Source organism: Felis catus, chromosome A2, assembly GCF_018350175.1.
Source record: "Felis catus isolate Fca126 chromosome A2, F.catus_Fca126_mat1.0, whole genome shotgun sequence".
NCBI lineage: Eukaryota > Metazoa > Chordata > Mammalia > Carnivora > Felidae > Felis > Felis catus.
Genome location: NC_058369.1, coordinates 95,801,318 through 95,820,595, shown reverse-complemented (window position 1 = coordinate 95,820,595; position 19,278 = coordinate 95,801,318). Strand labels below are relative to the sequence as shown.

The 19,278-nt window shown below is 37.5% G+C and overlaps 1 protein-coding gene across 4 annotated transcripts in view; it reads right to left on the bottom strand.

Moving 5' to 3' along the window:
* The window catches only part of ANKIB1 (ankyrin repeat and IBR domain containing 1), a 146,524-nt gene that overhangs the window by 92,104 nt on the left and 35,142 nt on the right, over positions 1 to 19,278 (bottom strand). The gene's annotated exons all lie outside the window — the stretch shown is intronic.

Genomic DNA, 19,278 nt, shown 5'->3' with positions numbered 1-19,278 from the left:
ACTGTACCATTTTTCCGCACAAAAACTTTAAGGCTGCACTTTGTACTATGAAGGTTATTGTACTATGAAGGTTATCTACATATATGAGACTTTCAATTTTCCTCTTCACATAGCCAGGAAATAACTTGACTGAATTTTATGATTGCATACACTTAAATCTCTGTATAAATTATGTATAAGATGACTCGGCCAATTTTTGGGAGAGTAAAAAAATGTAGGAAATTTTGCTCATACATGAACTTCAGAATAGGTGTTAAGTTATAATAAACAAACACACAGTACTTGGCTAGTATGCTCAATAAATGCTAGTTTTGCTCCATTCCAATAAATCTTCCTTCCTTCCATCCTTCCTTTCTTTCAGTTATTTATTTTGAGAGAGAGAGAGAGAGATGAGGAGGGGAGGGGAGGGGAGGGGAGGGGAGGGGAGGGGACGGGAGGGGAGGGGACGGGAGAGGAGAGGAGAGGAGAGGAGAGGAGAGGAGAGGAGAGGAGAGGAGAGGAGAGGAGAGGAGAGGAGAGGAGAGGAGGAGAGAAGAGAGGAGAGAAAATCTCAAGCAGGCTCCGTGCTATCAGCACAGAGACTGTGCAAACACACAATGTGTGAGAGATCATAACCTGACCTAAAATCAAGAGCTGGACGCTTAACGGACTGAGCCAACCAGGAGCTCCTCCAACAAATGTTTCTGAATCTATTCTTGAACTATGATCAAAATTAGTGATAAAGGAAATAGCTATGTGAAGGCAGGTATGAAATAAAAGGACTCTTCAAAGAACGATCAGTATAGATGGAGTTGAGGGTATCTAGTATTGAATTCACAGAAGATAAAAAATGAAAATAGGTTGGGGCCAACTAAGAAACTTATACTTTAATCTGTAAAGAATGGGTAATTAAAGGCTTTTATGCATGGCAGTGATACAATTATTTTATGCTTTAGAAAATTAACCATTGGGACAGCGTAGAAGATAGACTGGAAGGAGAAAAATTAGAGGCAGAATACAGAGTCCATCATGTTACCCATTAACTCAGTGAGCGGCAGGCTGGACATTAAAACATAGCTTTTAAAAAAATTTGAAAACAATATGTACTTGTTCAATACAAGTTTTATATAGGGTAGTAACAGTTTCAACATAATACAAATTAACAGACTAAAAAACAAATGAGTTATTTTAAAAGCTTGCTACAAAATAGAGGCTCTCCACCTTGGCTATACATTGAATAACATGGAGAACCTCAGGGTCCCAACAGCCAAGCTACACTCCAGACTAATTAAATCAGTTTCTAGGGGGTGGCACACAGGCACTGGTATTTCAGCTTCCTTGGGTGACTTCAATGTGCACACACTACTGTAAAAAAACTCCTAACTCCGTCTAGGCAAATCTGAGAATGCAGATGAAGGTGAACAGGCAGGATAAGACATGTACTAAACCTATTTTAGAGACAGGTGTTGACTACTGACTATAGCAGCACTGGCACACATCTATACTTAATGAAGTCACCATTTGAGTCTTTTAAGGGCTCTTTGTTATTGACATTTTTACTTTAAATATGCAAATACATATGCACAGTAGGATGAATAAAGAAAACCAAAAGATAACTGGAAGATAACCACAATTAGCATTTTGATATATAACTACCCTATTTATAATGTATGCAAATGTGTCTTATGCATAACATATACACTATAAATATTTATATACATAAACTGGATCACACTACATAATTAAAAAATTTTCATTTAATTTTCCAGAGGGTTGATGAACTAACTTTAGACAAACGTACTACTCTTTTATCATTTCATCTAGAATAAAGAAAATCCCTCCCAAAGACAGTCTTCTACTTATCGTAATATACTACAGACACTTTGGAGATTTTTCAGGGACACCTAGTATTTTTTTCTTTTGTTTTTCATAAAATCTAGGAGCCATGTGTTTATTCTCAGTGAAATAATTTGTGTTTTGTCGTATTGCTTCAAGCACTTTAAGGATTTATTATTTTCAATGAGAACTCCATTCAGTTTACTGTATATTTCAATCTATAACCAAATATAAAATATATCATGTAGATTCTAAGCGTCTTACCTAAAGGATTTGAAAACATACAGTTGTTTAGTCTTACCTTTCTTCCCTGTTAGAATGTAGCTCAAATTATAAACATTTTTGGAGTTTGGATTAGATTAATAAACAACATATTTTCTTTGATTTACATTATACTTTAGCTAATATTCTATAAGAAAAGTAAATTCTATCCAAGATGTGAAAAAAAGAAATATCTAAGAAAGCAATGTTATCTTGGAGTAATTATTTGAAATAACAGGATACTTAAAAAAAAACAATAATTCTCTAAATGTGCACTGAACATTACTGTCACTCATGGTGAAAAGCATAATGGCATCTCTAAATCTTTTTGTGGTTCTCAGTTATTTTAAGGTCTATTTCATTTTTTTAATTTGAGTTCAATAAACCTGAAAGTCAGCAGGAAATGCGTCACTTAAAATTCATAGCTCCATTAGCTCAGATTATTCTCATGTCTTATCTAGAAATTTACCAGATGTGTCCTTTAACTTTTTCATAGCCACAGCTAGTATAACCTGAAGTGACTGTTTCCTCTGAATCAAACTCTTAAATAATATGTTCCCAACTCCAAGATAAATTTATGTATAGAGTTTCATGAAGCAGGTGATAGATTACCAAAGAGATGAAAATAATTCCTTATTTGGGGGTTTTAAGTTTTACAGGAAAATCTATACAAAGTTTCAACTGTCAGTGGTAGAATACAGCATCTGATAAGTATTTTAATGAAAAAAGTAAGAAAAATATAGACTATCAATGGACTCTAGAAAGCTTTCTCCAATTCCTGATTAATTTAACTGTGAGGAGCTCTATAACTCTTGCTTTAAATCTTTGTCTCTCAACTTCTGTTTTCATAGGTTAATAATCTGCAACAAAAATTCAAGGGCACTTAAATTAATAAACTATTACCACAAGTCTTTTATAGAATATGAAGTTCTTCAGAAATAACTTTCTCTTATCTGTTTCCACACAAGTAAATTATTTTTAAAGTCATAATTACAGATTAAAATTGTTGACCTAAATGAAGTAATTGGCTTCTATTCTTCACTTACCTAGAAGAAAACCCATTACATACATACACACACAAACACATTCATTCACCATCTACCCCCAATTCATCTTTCTTCAACTGTCTGCCATATTGATAAGAATAACAATTGTAAATCTACAACTAAACGTCTCTTTAGCCAGAATAGAAACAAATAGAAAGTTTATTCAAACAGTAAGTCCCAACCTCATTCCACTCTAGGTTGAGAGATGTACCTCAAAGAAGATTCGAGAAAGCTCTACACCCAGAGAAATGGATTGTCATTGCAATAATACTTACAGAGAAGGAGAGGATGGTTTAAGAACTGACTCTAATAAAAGAACTTTCAAAGGACAAGGTAAAAAAGAAAAAGAAAAAGGAAATAAGGATAGGAGAAAAAAAGCCAGGAAAAGTCAATATACTACAGCAGACAAAAACCACGTGGACAAATAATATATTAAGCTATCAACTCTGTTCATTCACCATTCAACAAGCACTATTAAACTGTAGTTATTTTCATTTGTCACTATACATCAGAATCACCTCAAGAGGTGATTTCAAGTGGTCTAGGGAGCACAAAGCCAGAACAGAATTTTAAAAGCTTCCTAGTTGATCAAACCCTGCAGGTCAGAGCTGAGGACCACGGACTCATTCTGAAATCATGCCAAACCATAGGTACTAGTAAGCAGTGTGATGGCATGGAAAGTGTAGGAGTTGGAAAGACTTGTGTTCAAATTCTATTTTTATATTACCAACTAACTTAACTTTTGAGTTGTTTCTTCATCCGTAAACCAGTAGTATTAACATCTACTTTCTTCAGCCAACTAAAATAAATGACCAAACATAAGCATCATTGTACCTATGGAATTTATATTCTAGTGGGAGTAGAGGAGATAAACATTGTAAGGCTTTGATTTTATTCTGTGTCCAACAGGAAGCCATTACAGGTTTTGAGCTACATCTTTCTCAGGGTTTAGCATTTTTAGAAAAATGCAATCATGGTTTATCCATGTTGACAAATTAATCAATAGTTCAATCATTATTATTGCTGAGTAGTATTCAATTGCAAGGATGTACCACTAATATTCACATATTAAAGGACATGTTGATTGTTTCCAGTTTTGGGCAATTGTTAATAAAGCTATCATAACATTCACATACAAGTTTTGTGTGAATGTATACTTTAATATCTCTTGGGCAAATATCCAGGAATGGAATTGCTGGCACATGTGCTAAGTCATTTGTTTAATTTCATAAGAAACCATTAAACTGTTTTCCAGAATAGACATGCCAATTCATTCCTATCAGCCATGTATGAGAGTTACAGTTGGTTCTGTATCTCAGTCAGCATTGTGAATTATCAGTTTTTTGGTAGGCTTTTGTTGTTGCTGTTGTTGTTATTGTTGTTTTTTGTTGTTGTTGTTTTGTTTTTGATAGCCATTCTAATGGATGTATTGTGGTACCTCACAATGGTTTTAATTTCTATTTTCCTAATGATTAATGATATAGAACATGCTTTGATATGCTTACTGCCACAACTATATCTTGACTGTATATCTAAAATGTCTGTTTAGGGGCGCCTGGGTGGCGCAGTCGGTTAAACGTCCGACTTCAGCCAGGTCAGGATCTCGCGGTCTGTGAGTTCGAGCCCTGCGTCAGGCTCTGGGCTGATGGCTAGGAGCCTGGAGCCTGTTTCCGATTCTGTGTCTCCCTCTCTCTCTCTGCCCCTCCCCCGTTCATGCTCTGCCTCTCTCTGTCCCAAAAATAAATAAACGTTGAAAAAAAAATTTTTTTTAAATGTCTGTTTAGATCTTTTGACAATTTTTAAGGCGGATTACTGTTGAATTTGAGTTCCTTATACAGTCTGTAAAAAATAAGTCCTCCGTTAGAAATGTGATTTGCAAATATTTCTTCTCGTCAGTAGCTTCTCTGAAAAGTCTCTTAACGGTGTCCATAAGCCACAAGTTTTAAATTTTAAAGAAATCAAATTTATCATTTTTTTCCCTTTGGACTGTGCTTTTGAAGTCATATATAAAACTTGCCTACCTCAGGTCACAGAGATTTTCTCCGATATTTTCTTTTAGGAGTTACTTAATTTTACGTTTATATTTAAGTCCATGATCATTGTGAAATCATTTCTATATAAGGTTGAGGTGTGGATTGAGATTCATTATGTTTTATGTATGGACAGCTTCCTTTATTGAAAAGAGAGTATCCTTCCTCCACTGAATTAATTGCCTTTTTACCTCTACCAAAAACCAAATGACGAGCAAAGTGAATTCAACAATACATTAAAAGGCTCATATACCACCACGATCCAGTGGGATTTACTCCAGAGATGCAGTGGTGGTTCTGGAGTAACTGCAATGGTTCAACACCTGCCAATCAATCAATGTGATACACCACATTAACAAAATGAAAGATTAAAAAATCGTATAATTACTCAATAGATGTAGAAAAAGTATCTGATAGGACCCTGGGAAGATGGCGGCGTAGGAGGATGCTGGGCTCACCGCGCATCCTGCTGATCACTTAGATTCCACCTACACCTGCCTAAATAACCCAGAAAGCCGCCAGAAGACTAGCAGAATGGAGTCTCCGCAGCCAAGCGCAGACGAGAGGCCCACTGAAGAGGGTAGGAAGGGCGGACAGGCGGTGCGCGCTACACAGACTGGTGGGAGGGAGCCGGGGTGGAGGGGTAGCCTGCCGGGGTGGAGGGGCAGCCTGCCGGTCAAGCAGAACCCCCGAGTCTGGCTGGCAAAAGTGGAGGGGCCGGATGGAGTGTGTCCCGACAGCAAGCGGGACTTGACATCTGGAAGGTTATAAGCTAACAGCTCTGCTCGGAGAACGGGAGGGCTGGAGGACAATGGGAGGGAGAGTTATTGAGCCCCGGACGACAGAGCGCAGCTTGGCGGGGAACAAAGGCGCTCGCCAGCGCCATCTCCCTCGCCCATCCCCCAGCCAAAATCCCAAAGGGAACCGGTTCCTGCCAGGGAACTTTCTTGCACCGCGCAAACACCGAACGCTGTGCTTCTGCGGATCCATCCCTCTGGCCGGTCTGACCCCCTCCTGGTGTTACAGGGCCCCTCCCAAAGAGGATCTCCGAAGGAAAAGCCAGCTGAGCCTGCCCCTCCCGCCCCTGTGCACCTTGCCCATCCACCCCAGCTAATACGCCAGTTCCCCAGCACCACAAGCCTGGCAGTGTGCAAGTAGCCCAGACGGGCCACACCACCCCACAGTGAATCCCGCCCCTAGGAGAGGGGAAGAGAAGGCACACAATAGTCTGATTGTGGCCCAAGCGGTGGGCTGGGGGCAGACATCATGTCTAACTGCGGCCCCGCCCACCAACACAACTCATTCAAGACAGCACAGGGGAAGTGCCCCGCAGTCCCACACCACTCCAGGGACTATCCAAAATGACGTAACGGAAGAATTCCCCTCAGAAAAACGTCCAGGAAATAACAACAGCTAACGAACTGATCAAAAAGGATTTAAACAATATAACAGAAAGTGAATTTAGAATAATAGTCATAAAATTATTCGCTGGGCTTGAAAACAGTATAAAGGACAGCAGAGAATCTCTTGCTACAGAGATCAAGGGACTAAGGAACAGCCAGGAGGAGCTAAAAAATGCTATCAATGAGCTGCAAAATAAAATGGAAACAACTACGGCTCGGATTGAAGAGGCAGAGGGGAGAATAGGTGAACTAGAAGATAAAATTATGGAAAAAGAAGAAGCTGAGAAAAAGAGAGATAAAAAAATCCAGAGTATGAGGGGAAAATTAGAGAACTAAGTGATACACTAAAGAGAAATAATCTACGCGTAATTGGTATTCCAGAGGAGAAAGAGAGAGGGAAAGGTGCTGAAGGTATACTTGAAGAAATAATAGCTGAGAACTTCCCGGATCTGGGGAAGGAAAAAGGCATTGAAATCCAAGAGACACAGAGAACTCCCTTCAGACATAACTTGAATCGATCTTCTGCACGACATATCATAGTGAAACTGGCAAAATACAAGGATAATGGGGAAAATTCTGAAAGCAGCTAGAGATAAACGTGCTCTAACATACAAAGGGAGACCTATAAGACTCGTGACCAATCTCTCTACTGAAACTTGGCAGGCCAGAAAGGAATGGCAGGAGATCTTCAATGTGATGAACGGAAAAAATATGCAACTGAGAATCCTTTATCCAGCAAGTCTGTCATTTAGATTAGAAGGAGAGATAAAGGTCTTCCCAAACAAACAAAAACTGAAGGAATTCGTCACCACTAAACCAGCCCTACAAGAGATCCTAAGGGGGATCCTGTGAGACAAAGTATCAGAGACATCGCTACAAGCATAAAACATACAGACATCACAATGACGCTAAACCCATATCTTACTATAATAACACTGAATGTAAATGGACTAAATGCGCCAACCAAAAGACGTAGGGTATCAAAATGGATAAAAAAACAAGACCCATCTATTTGCTGTCTACAAGAGACTCATTTTAGACGTGAGGACACATTCAGATTGAGAGTGAGGGGATGGAGAACTATTTATCATGCCACTGGAAGTCAAAAGAAAGCTGGAGTAGCCACACTTTATCAGACAAACTACACTTTAAATTAAAGGCTGTAACAAGAGATGAAGAAGGGCATTATATAATAATCACAGGGTCTATCCATCAGGAAGAGCTAACAATTATAAATGTCTATGCGACGAATACAAGGAGCCGCCCTCACAAACATAAGCAACCTTATTGATAAGAATATGGTAATTGCAGGGAACTTTAACACTCCACTTAAGAAATGGATACATCACCTAGACACACGGTCAATAAAGAAACAAGGGCCCTGAATGATACATTGGATCAGATGGACTTGACAGATATATTTAGAACTCTGCATCCCAAAGCAACAGAATATACTTTCTTCTCGAGTGCACATGGAACATTCTCCAAGATAGATCACATACTGGGTCACAAAACAGCCCTTCATAAGTATAAAAGAATTGAGATCATACCATGCATACTTTCAGACCACAGTGCTATGAAGCTTGAAATCAACCACAGGAAAAAGTCTGGAAAACCTCCAAAAGCATGGAGGTTAAAGAACACCCTACTAAAGAATGAATGGGTCAACCAGGCAATTAGAGAAGAAATTAAAAAATATATGGAAACAAACGAAAATGAAAATACAACAATCCAAACGCTTTGGGATGCAGCGAAGGCAGTCCTGAGAGGAAAATACATTGCAATCCAGGCCTATCTCAAGAAACGAGAAAAATCCCAAATACAAAATCTAACAGCACAACTAAAGGAACTAGAAGCAGAACAGCAAAGACAGCCTAAATCCAGCAGAAGAAGAGAAATAATAAAGATCAGAGCAGAAGTAAACAATATAGAATCTAAAAAAATGTAGAGCAGATCAACGAAACCAAGAGTTGGTTTTTTGAAAAAATAAACAAAATTGACAAACCTCTAGCCAGGCTTCTCAAAAAGAAAAGGGAGATGACCCAAATAAATAAAATCATGAATGAAAATGGAATTATTACAACCAATCCCTCAGAGATACAAGCAATTATCAGGGAATACTATGAGAAATTATATGCCAACAAACTGGACAACCTGGAAGAAATGGACAAATTCCTAAACACCCACACGCTTCCAAAACTCAATCAGGAGGAAATAGAAAGCTTGAACAGACCCATAACCAGCAAAGAAATTGAATCAGTCATCAAAAATCTCCCAACAATAAGAGTCCAGGACCAGGGGCTTCCCAGGGGAGTTCTACCAGACGTTTAAAGCAGAGATAATACCCATCCTTCTCAAGCTATTCCAAAAAACAGAAAGGGAAGGAAAACTTCCAGACTCATTCTATGAAGCCAGTATTACTTTGATTCCTAAACCAGACAGAGACCCAGTAAAAAAAGAGAATTACAGGCCAATATCCCTGATGAATATGGATGCAAAAATTCTCAATAAGATACTAGCAAATCGAATTCAACAGCATATAAAAAGAATTATTCACCATGATCAAGTGGGATTCTATCCTGGGATGCAGGGCTGGTTCAACATTCACAAATCAATCAATGTGATACATCACATTAATAAAAGAAAAGATAAGAACCATATGATCCTGTCAATCGATGCAGAAAAGGCCTTTGACAAAATTCAGCACCCTTTCTTAATAAAAACCCTCGAGAAAGTCGGGATAGAAGGAACATACCTAAACATCATAAAAGCCATTTATGAAAAGCCCACAGCTAACATCATCCTCAACGGGGAAAAACTGAGAGCTTTTTCCATGAGATCAGGAACACGACAGGGATGTCCACTCTCCCCGCTGTTGTTTAACATAGTGTTGGAAGTTCTAGCATCAGCAATCAGACAACAAAAGGAAATCAAAGGCATCAAAATTGGCAAAGATGAAGTTAAGCTTTCACTTTTTGCAGATGACATGATATTATACATGGAAAATCCGACAGACTCCACCAGAAGTCTGCTAGAACTGGTACATGAATTTAGCAAAGTTGCAGGATACAAAATCAATGTACAGAAATCAGTTGCATTCTTATACACTAATAATGAAGCAACAGAAAGACAAATAAAGAAACTGATCCCATTCACAACTGCACCAAGAAGCATAAAATACCTAGGAATAAAGCTAACCAAAGATGTAACAGATCTGTATGCTGAAAACTATAGAAAGCTTATGAAGGAAATTGAAGAAGATATAAAGAAATGGAAAGACATTCCCTGCTCATGGATTGGAAGAATAAATATTGTCAAAATGTCAATACTACCCAAAGCTATCTACACATTCAATGCAATCCCAATCAAAATTGCACCAGCATTCTTCTCAAAACTAGAACAAGCAATCCTAAAATTCATATGGAACCACAAAAGGTCCCGAATAGCCAGAGTAATTTTGAAGAAGAAGACCAAAGCAGAAGGCATCATGATCCCAGACTTTAGCCTCTACTACAAAGCTGTCATCATCAAGACAGCATGGTATTGGCACAAAAACGGACACATAGACCAATGGAATAGAATAGAAACCCCAGAACTAGACCCACAAACATATGCCCAACTCATCTTTGACAAAGCAGGAAAGAACATCCAATGGAAAAAAGACAGTCTCTTTAACAAATGGTGCTGGGAGAACTGGACAGCAACATGCAGAAGATTGAAACTAGACCACTTTCTCACACCATTCACAAAAATAAACTCAAAATGGTTAAAGGACCTGAATGTGAGACAGGAAACCATCAAAACCCTAGAGGAGAAAGCAGGAAAAGACCTCTCTGATCTCACCAATAGCAATTTCTTACTTGACACATCCCCAAAGGCAAGGGAATTAAAAGCAAAAATGAACTACTGGGACCTTATGAAGATAAAAAGCTTCTGCACAGCAAAGGAAACAACCAAGAAAATGAAAAGGCAACCAACGGAATGGGAAAAGATATTTGCAAATGACATATCAGACAAAGGGCTAGTATCCAAAATCAATAAAGAGCTCACCAAACTCCATACCCAAAAAACAAATAACCCAGTGAAGAAATGGGCAGAAAACATGAATAGACACTTCTCTAAAGAAGACATCCGGATGGCCAACAGGCACATAGGCACATGAAAAGATGCTCAACGTCACTCCTCATCAGGGGAATACAAATCAAAACCACACTCAGATATCACCTCACGCCAGTCAGAGTGGCCAAAATGAACAAATCAGGAGACTATAGATGCTGGAGAGGATGTGGAGAAACAGGAACTCTCTTGCACTGTTGCTGGGAATGCAAATTGGTGCAGCCACTCTGGAAAACAGTGTGGAGGTTCCTCAGAAAATTAAAAAAAGGACCTACCCTATGACCGAGCAGTAGCACTGCTAGGAATTTACCCAAGGGATACAGGAGTACTGATGCATAGGGGCACTTGTACCCCAATGTTTATAGCAGCACTCTCAACAATAGCCAAATTATGGAAAGATCCTAAATGTCCATCAACTGATGAATGGATAAAGAAATTGTGGTTTATATACACAATGGAGTACTACGTGGCAATGAGAAAGAATGAAATATGGCCCTTTGCAGCAACGTGGATGGAACTGGAGAGTGTTATGCTAAGTGAAATAAGCCATACAGAGAAAGACAGATGCCATATGGTTTCACTCTTATGTGGATCCTGCGAAACTTAACAGAAACCCATGGGGGAGGGGAAGGAAAAAAAAAAAAAGAGGTTAGAGTGGGAGAGAGCCAAAGCATAAGAGACTCTTAAAAACTGAGAACAAACTGAGGGTTGATGGGGGGGGGGGGGGGGGAGGTGGGAGGGAGGAGAGGGTGGCTGATGTGTATTGAGGAGGGCACCTTTTGGGATGAGCACTGGGTGTTGTATGGAAACCAATTTGACAATAAACTTCATATATGGGAAAAGAAAAAAGAAAAAGTATCTGATAAAATTCAACATCAGTTCATGATAAAAAACCTTCAGCAAAGTGGGTAAAGAGGTAACATACCTCAACATAAGGCCATATATGAAACACCCACAGCTAAATCATACTCAGTGATGAAAAGCTGAAAGCTTTTCCTCTAGATTCAGGAAGAAGACAAGGATGTATACTCTTGGCCACTTTTACTCAACATTGTATTGGAAGTCCTAGCCAAAAAAATTAAGGACGATAAAGAAATAAAAGGCATCCAAATTAAAAAGAAAAGAGTAAAATTGTCACTACTTGCATATGATTTGATACTATATATAGAAAACCCTAAAGATTCTGCCCAAAACATTTAGAAGAAATGAATTCAGTAAAATAGCAGGATACAAAATCAATACACAAAAATATATTCTGTTTCTATATGCTAATAAATGAACTATCAGAAGGAGAAACTAAGAATAATTCCATTCATGACTGCATCAAAAAAAATACCTTAGGAATAAGTTTAACCAAGGAGGAAAAAGACCTATTCAGCAAAAATTACAAGACACCGTTGAAAGAAACTGAACATGACACAAATAAATGCAAAGATATTCTGTGGTCATGGATAAGAATTAAAATTGTTAAAATGTCCATTCTACCCAAAGCAATAATCTATAGATTCAGTGCAATCTCTATCAAAATTCCAATGGAATTTTTCACAGAAATAGAACATCCTAGACATTGTACAGAACAAGACCCCAAATAGATAAAACCATCTTGAGAAAAAACAGCAAAACTGGAGGCATCAGATGCCTTGATTTCAAACAATATTACAAAGCAACAGTAACCAAAACAGTATGGTATTGGCATTAAAAACGGACACATAGATTGGGGCACCTGGGTGGCTCAGTTGGTTAAGCATCTGACTCTTGATTTCGGCTCAGGTCATGATCCCACAATTTGTGAATTTAAGCCCTGCATCAGGCTCTGTGCTGACGGTGTGGAGCCTGGTTGGGATTCTTTCTCTGGCCCTCCCTTGCTCTCTCTCTCTCTCTCTCTCTCACAATAAATAAATAAACTTAAAAACAAAACAAAAAACAGACACATGGTTCAATGGAACAGAATATAGAGCCCAGAAATGAACCCATGCAAATATGGTCAATGAATTTAGGACAAAAGATCCAAGAATAAACCATGGGGAAAACAGTCTCTTTACTAAATGGTGTTGGGAACACTGGACAGCCACATGCAAAAGAATGAAATTGGAACACTATCTTACACTCTACATAAAAGTTAACTCAAAATGGATTAAAGACGTGAATGTAAAACTGAAAACCGTAAAACTCCTAGAAGAAAACAGGTGGTAAGCTCCTTGACATCACTCTTTATGATTTTTTGGCACTGATACCAAAAGGAAAGGCAACAAAAGCAAAAATAAACAAGTGGGACCATATCAAACTAAATGGCTTCTGCACAGCAAAGGAAACCATCAACAAAATGAAAAGGCAACCTACATAATGGAAGAAAATATTTGCAAATCATTTATCTGGTAAAGGGGCTAATATCAAAACACATGAAGAATTCAGTTAACTTAATAACAAAAACATCCAATCAAATTTGGACAGAGAATCTGGATAGACATTTTTCCAAAGAAGACCTATAGATATATGGCCAACAGGTATATAAGATGGTGTCAACACCATTAATCATCAGGGAAGTGCAAGTAAAAGCCATAGAGACATCAACTTGTATCTGTTAGAATGGCTATTATCAAAAATACAGGAAATAATAAATGTTGGCAAGGATGTGAAGAAAAGGGAGCCCTTGTACACTGTTGGTAGGAATGTAAATTGATGCAGCCACTATGGAAATCACTGTGGTGGCTTCTCAAAAAATTAAAAACAGAACTACCATATGGATTCAATAATTCTGGGTGTTTATCCAAAGAAAACAAAAACACTAACCTGAAAAGATACACGCACCCTCATGCAGCACTACTTACAATAGCCAAAATATGGGGACAAACTAAATGTCCTTCAATGGATAAATACATAAAGAAAAAATATATATATATAATGGAATATTATTCAGTCATTTAAAAAATGAAATCTTGCCATTTGTGACAAATGGTTGGACCTTGAGGACATTCTGGTAAGTTTAACAAGTCACACAGAGAAAGACAGTTTATGATCTCATTTATATTTGAAATCTTAAAAATCAACCAACGAAACAAAAACAGCAAGCTCACAGACATAGACAGGGAGTCAAAAGGCACAAACTTCCAGTTTTAAAATAAGTAAGTCATGGGGATGTAATGTACCGCATGGTCACTAAGTTAACAATACTGTACTGAAACTTGATATGAGAGTAGACCTTAAAAGTTCTCATCACAAGAAATTTTATATGTGTGCTGATGGATGTTAACTAGACTTACTGTGGTGATTTCACAATATATACAATTATTTATTCATTATGTAGTACACCTGAAACTAACTTAAAATTGTATATCAATAATACCTCAATTAAAAAAACAATTAACTAGGGGCACCTGGGTGGCTCAGTTGGTTAAGTGTCTAACTTCAGCTCAGGTTATAATCTCACGGTTTGTGGGTTTGAGCTTCGTGTTGGGCTCTGTGCTGACAGCTCGGAACCTGCCGCCTGCTTCAGATTCTGTGTTTCCCTCTATCTGCCCCTCCCCCATTCATGCCCGTGTGCTCTCTCTCTCTCAAAAATAAATAAACATTAAAAAAATTAAATTAAAAAGCAATTGACTATATTTGTATGCATCCAATTCTGGACTCTATTCTGTTCCATTTTTCTGTGTGTCTATTCTTTCAGCAATACTACCTTGTCTTGATTACTGTGAGAACTGACATCTTAACGATATTGAGTGGCCCAAGCCATGCACATGGTATTTCTGTCAATTTATTTATGTCTACTTTGATTTTTCAGTGAGTGATTTATAAGTTGCATCATACAAATGGTATACATATCCTGTTAGATTTATACCTAAGTATTTATTTTTGGGGGTGCCATTATAAATGGTACTATAAAAAATTTTAAGTTCTCATTGTTCATTTCCAGTATACAGTAATACAACTGAATTCATATATTAGACCTTGCAATCTAGAAGTTTGTTAAATTCACTTATTCTAGGAGTTTTTTGGTAGATATTTTGGGATTGTCTAAAGCAAGCTCATGTCTTCTATGAAAAGAAGCAATTTTATTTCTTCCTTTAAAATCTACATGCCTTTTCTTTTTCTTGCTTTATTACACTGGCTAGACTGATTTTTTTTTTTATGTTTTTATTTATTTTTGAGACAGAGAGAGACAGAGCATGAGCAGGGGAGGGGCAGAGAGAGAGAGGGAGACGCACAATCTGAAGCAGGCTCCAGGCTCTGAGTTGTTGGCACAGAGCCCAATGCGGGGCTCGAACTCACGAGCTGTGAGATCATGACCTGAGCTGAAGTCAGACGTACAACCGACTGAGCCACCCCGGTGCCCCTAGACTGATTTTTTAATTAGTCAGCAAAAGTTTGAGGAAAAATAGGATCATCTGTATAGAGTTAAAGTATCTCCCCTCAGATACTTAATAATCACAAAGTGAAAAATGGCAATTTTACAATGAAGAAATATGGGAAATATCACTTTAACCAAGGGATTAAGTTAATACCACCAGTAACATATTGACACCAGTAACACCACCAGTAACATGTTACCTGAATTAATACGCTAAAAAAAAAAAGCACATTACTTCTGTAATATTCTTGTGAAAAAATGCATAACATCAATCTAAATATACAAAAACATTACATAAACTCAAATTGAGTGACATTCTACAAAATAACTGGCCAGTACTCTTCAAAAAAGTGTCAAAGCCATTAAAGACAAGAAAAGACTACAACTGTTCACAGATTAGGGGAGACTAAGGCCATATGAGAACTAATGTCATGTGGAATCCTAGATTAAATTCTAGAACAGAAAAAAAGTCATAAAACTGATGAAATTCAAATAAAGCATATTGTTTAGTTAATGTTGTACCCATGTTAATTTCTTAGTTTTGATAACTGTACTATAGTTATGTATGATGTTTACATTAGGGCAAGCTGAGTGAAGGGTAGGTCTTCTCTGTCCTATTTTTGCAACTTTTCTGTATGTCTAAAATTCCTTCAAAATAAAAAGGTGGAAAAAAAATTTCTAGCTTCTGTGTTGAGAAAAGACCATAGGAAGGCACAGACAGAAACAGGGAGACTATCTGGAGGATACTAGGGTAACCCAGTCAACAGATGACAGTTTTATAGATCAGGATGGTACAAACTGAGGTAATGAAAAATATTTGCATTGTAGATATATTTTGAATAGTATCTCCTAAAAGAAACCTAAAGAGTGTAGAAAAGGAGCAGTCTGCGTTGTTATCTGATAGAATAACAAAAGGAATAAAATGGGAACAATGTCTTAAATTCCCAAATCTTTGAAGAACTGTTCCCCACTGGGAAATAAGTAGAACGGACACTCCAAGAAAAATCAATGCTATTTATTACTAATTTTGGTACCAAACTTCTAACCCCTACACAGTCTCTTAACCCAGAGTATTTAGCTGTGCCATGTGTAAGTCACAAGGTCCACTGGCCCTTCTAGCCTAGGTTTCTCTGATGGTGAGAAGAGACAAAGAAAGACAGGGGGAAAGGTTAAGACTAGCTGCCTGAATCCATCTACATTCCTGCTTCTTGTAACAAAAGGTACAAACCCTAGTAGTCAGGTCTGACCATATACCTAAAGATTCCATGATGTTAAAACATTTCCTTTAGAGTGGAATAAGGAAAAAGTCATATCTTACCCTCTTCTAGAGCCTAAGGTGTAGAGTTAGCTTCAGTGACAAAGGGTTTAGGATGTGTTCACAGAAGTGTGCAGGTGAGGAGGTAGTGGTAGTCTTTTGGATTTACTTTCTATAAAATATTCAATGACTTATGATGACAGATTATAGTCAAATTCTTAGGAAATGCATAACTAAGACTGTACCATAAAAGTGTTTTTAAATGAGTTGGGGATTTGCATAGAGGACTAAGCAGAGGTAAGGCTGAATAGCTAGGTAGGACTGGACCCTTAGATTCCTGTCCTAAGTTTGGCTTCAGCTTTCAACTTAATTTCAGATCATCACAGTTCTTAATGAAATTTCCTATTTCTGAAATGATAGGATTATTATGATATTTATATAATTATTTTGACTTTAAACTTGGCCAGTGTAATTTGGTGTTATGTATATACTGTTTGCTCTGACAGATTAATTAATGAAATGGGGTGTAATGAGTTGAAAGAGCTGTTTTAAAAAATTTTTTTTAATGTTTTATTTATTTTTGAGAGCATGTGAGCAGGGGAGGGACAAAGAGAGGGAGACAGAAGACCGAAGCAGGCTCTGTTCTGAGAGCTGCAAGCCTGATGCAGGACTCAAACTCACGAACCATGAGATCATGACCTGAGCCAAACCCGGATGCCCAACTGACTGAGCCACCCATGTGCCCCTGGAAAGAGCTTTTAAGCTAGGTAGACCTAGAATCCTGGCAAGTCTCTTAATGACAACATCCATTTTCTCATGAAGAAAGTAATACTTATTTCTGAGGGCCCTTGTAAATATTAAATATAATAATACACATAACATTCCACAGCTTATAATAACTGATACAACATATCTTCTATTCCCCTAAAGACTATAATGTACACCGATACAATAAATACCTTTTATTTTCCTGTATGAAGAAAATTTGTAGTATTGAATTTTTACCAATTAAACTCACAAAATCACAGAAATAGAAAGGGCTACATTTAAATGCTATCAGCATATATTCCCAAGATTTACTCATAAAAGCTTTAATGGCTTGTAAGTAACTAACTGCCTTCCACATTAGACAATCTAAAAAGTGTATCCTGAAATTGACCATAAGATGATCACTGAAATCTTGTATGAAATGTATTTGGTACTCTTTAATACTTCATATAGATTTTAGAAAACCATGGGCATTTAGTGAGATACAAGTTGCCCCAGAAGATAATGCCAAGAAAACATGATTAAAAATTAACACAACTTAAGGTTCACTTTCCCCCCACCTTGTATTCTTTTAAGAAGTGGGATGTCAAAGATTAGAGAACTGCTGTTTTTTTTTTAAAGTCCCATGCAGATTTTAGCAACTAGTAACAATAACAATAGAAAGTACTGCAGTAAAATGAAACTGGCATAGTTCCTTATGAAAATGACTTGAGATAAAAAGTCTTAATCTGATCGACCAAAGGGCAATAAAGAACGCCTTCAGCAATATGATGTCAAGCCAGTGAGACTCTACCAAGGAATCTTAAAACCTCCTGTAAGGTTACATACTGTAGCAGCTAGTGTCTATGCACCTTTCACCCCCCAACATATATCCCTTGATCTTAATTCTATTACTATCACAGATTCAAAAAAATTAAGGTATATTATACTTTATTACAAAAAAAAAACTGTATTTGAGTGCAATCATTAATTAACACAACTGAAGGTACAGCTTAAATTCATAAATATACTACTGAAATGTTAACTCATATTCACCAAAAATAAAACAAAAAACAAGGAAAGCAATTTAGGCTTGCCATCATCACAAGAAAACTTAAATGTTTACAAGTATTGATTTTTAATGAATTATAATACATAGAATCATAGATATAGAAAGGACAGCCAACAGTTTATCTGTCTTCCTCATTAGATAATGGGGAAACTACTTTATTGTTCTTGTCTCAGTCTAATGTTTCAGTAAGATTGAAATGTATATTACTGCATGCACACTCAGTTCAAATTCACCTCTAAGCAATGTATGGGGTGGTGCAGGTGTCAGCAAACTTTCCTTTTTGTTTTCTTAACCTTTTATTTAGAGATAATTGTACATTCACATGCAATAATAAGTACTTTTAAAAAGCACTTATTAGCACAGTACCTGGCACACAGAAACTCACCCAGGAAGTGTTAGCTATTAGATAATTAGAAAAAAGGAAGAAGGCATTCAGGATGGGCCTTTGAGGAAGGAAGAGCTTCTCTACAGAATGCTTGACGTGTATACATACCAAGCTTAGGTGATCTTTCCAACGACCTTAACAAGCAGGGAAGAAAAGGGAGGGTGAATCAGGATGGTACCAATCCAGGCCTTGCTATTAACTGGCTATGCGCCCCTGGCTATCAGTCAGCCTCATTTTCTCATTGACCAAATGGATCTTAGGGCCCTGGTATGTTCTGGCCTTAGCCATCCCCTCTCTTACCTTATCTCCTGCTTTTCCCCTTACGGTGTTGCTCTAGTCACACTGTCTGCCTTCTAGTTTTTCTACATATATGCTCTTGACACCTTCTCACCTGCTCTTCTCCCAGTTTGGAATGATCTTCCTAAGAGAAGCCTTCCCTGGATACTTTTTAACACTTTATCCCTGCTTATCTTTTCTTCAGAATACATATGAAATCATATAACTAGTGATTTAACTTGTTTTGTGTCTTCTCCACTAAAGCAAGTTCCATGAAGGCAGTCTTTGTTTGCTTTACTACCATATCCCAGTCCCAAGAGTATATATCAGACATTCGTTGAATGGATAACTGAAGTGTATGTATGTATGTATATGTGGTGCCTAAGGTCTCTTTCCAATTCTGGTATGCTATGATTAACTCATGGGCTTGTGGAATTGGAGAACATCTCAGAAGTTCAAGCCTGAGCCTTAGATCTAAACTGCCCTTTTGGCTCCAACTTTTTAAAAAGAATTTCTATGCTCAACTT